This window comes from Lactuca saligna, chromosome 5, assembly GCF_052625555.1.
Source record: "Lactuca saligna cultivar CGN05327 chromosome 5, ASM5262555v1, whole genome shotgun sequence".
NCBI classification, from domain to species: domain Eukaryota; kingdom Viridiplantae; phylum Streptophyta; class Magnoliopsida; order Asterales; family Asteraceae; genus Lactuca; species Lactuca saligna.
In genome coordinates, this window is record NC_136421.1 from 258,730,315 (window position 1) to 258,732,683 (window position 2,369).

Genomic DNA, 2,369 nt, shown 5'->3' on the forward strand with positions numbered 1-2,369 from the left:
AGAAGAATTAGAATGAGAGGGTTTGTATTGAGAGGACTTCCTGGCTGGAGACTCTAGATGACCCTTTTGCTTTTGATCGTTGGGGGGACCGATCTTAGAGTCTTGTTTTCTTTTGACTTCAGAACCGAACCTTTGCGTTCGGTTTGAGCTGTCCTTGGAACCGAACCTTTGGTTTCGGTTGGAGTCTTTTTCAGAGCCGAACCTTTGCCTTCGGTTGATATTTTCTTGTGAACCGAACCTTGGCTTTCGGTTGTTGTGACTTTCAAGCTTTCCTACAGGATTGTTTTCATACTTCAGATTCTTGTCTTGGTGTGAGAAGTATGCATTCTGGGAATGCCAGAATTGTTTCCTTTCAGAAAGGTTCTTCCTGTATCTATGGTTCCTTTCTCTCTTCCTATTCCTCATCTGTTTAGGTTGATGATGAACATTCGCTTTCGTTTTCGGTGTCTCCTTGGCTGGTTCCTTTTGAACTGCAGGAGTTTTACTTTGAGCCGAAGGAGCAGAGGGAGTATCTTCTTTTGCCGAACGATCATCCTCCTGAGGAATATCTTTCGTACCACTGGTGCTTGGCTCATCGAAATTGTCCGGCTTATTCAAGGGTTCAGGTATGTATCTTCCTTTACTCATCCAGGAGGTTCTTTCAGATAAGCCAACGGTTTCGTTTGCATTATCTATTGGAGCTTCCCAGAAGTACTCATCGCAGCCATCAGCATTGTCTTCGTTTACAATAGCTGTGAGTTCAGCTGTTTGATGTTCGGTTACTCCTGTCACCTTGTATACTTGATTCGGAGTGGTCCTAACCTTTTGATACACAACTGCTTTCTCAACTAATATTGGGGACTTTTGATGGGAAAATCGAGCGAACTCCACTGAATTTTCAGAAATAAGATTCTTGTGGTTTTCAGGTTCGTTTTTAACAAATTCTGAGCAGTCAACCGTGTCCTCTACAGAAATTTCACTCATGTTTTCGTCCTCATTAAGCTCAGATGCATTTTCAACATCAATTTTGTTTTCTGAGCTTACGTTGGCGTTTAAAGAGTCAAATTTTTGCATGGTTTCGGTTCTCAGTTTAAGTCTGTCATTTTCATCCAAAAGGTTTTTAAGCATGTCCTTGTGGTCCTTGGATTTAATGAAGGACTCAATTTTGTCCAGTCCATACATGTAGGTCGGAATGACATCATCAGACGATATCACACTCTCACAATTGTAGGCTTCGGCATCGATTTCATCCTCCTTAAACTCTAGGAAGGGAAAAATCATGCGATGGATCTTATGGCCTATTTCACAATCCAAGTGAAGCTGAGTAATATTAGAATACAAACGTTTAGCAATTAAACAAAAAACATTCCGTTGTTTTAACAATTTTAAATTGTCTCTTTGCAAATAAATGTTTTCATCTTTAACTCTAACTAATTCCGACTCCTTTAACTCGATCCACATTCTCCGCTCCTCACTCTTCAACGCCACCCTGCTTAATTGATCAGTTAGGTTAGAATTGGTGACTCGAGTTTGAGTTAAGCTACTATCTAGATGAGAAATTCTTGTATTAACATTTTTTAGTTCTTTCTCATATGAGGATGGTGGTACTTTGGATGAAATAAAAACAGATTGTACCTTCTTTATCAGTTCATCGAGCTCATTGAACTGCTGGCTGAGTGGTTTGGCCGTAAAGCACATGTCCTCCTGTACCTTCGATCCATCGCTTCCTCCATCGGTGTTGTATCCCCTCATTTGGGATATGTCAGTCACCATGAAGCATCTTCCTCCACTGCTTTCCTCCTTAGCCACATAAGCCTTTCCATGGGTAGGCTTCCTCACTTCATCGTCTTCTGAGTCGGTAGACCAAACTTCCGTGCTACCGAACTCGTCATCATTAACCGAACCCTGCACAATGAGAGCATTAATAGAAGGGTTAGCGGTAGACTTCTTCTTTCTCAACTCGTCCAATCTTTTCTGTAACACGGCTTCCTCATCATTTCCATCATCCTTTTCAGCCATCTTCTTAAGGACACAGTCCTTAGCATAGTGGTTTTTCCCACCACAGTAGAAGCAGCTTACTCCGGAATCGCCATCCACCTTCGGTTCCTTCTAGGGCTCCTCAGCCTTCAGTTCATTGTTCACTTTTTCAGAGCTGTAACTCCCCTGCCAGTTTCAGTTTTTGTTGCTGGGGAATCTCTTCTTTATGAACCTCTTGGGATTGGACACCATCATGGCATAATCCTCAGACGTGAGGTCATATTCCTCCAAGTTGAGGTCTTCATCCTCCATCACAGCTTTACTTTTAGATAGGAGGGCCAACGAACCAAGACTAGAAACGATGTTCTTTTCTTGCAACACAATCTTCTCTTGGGACTTGAGAATACCCACCA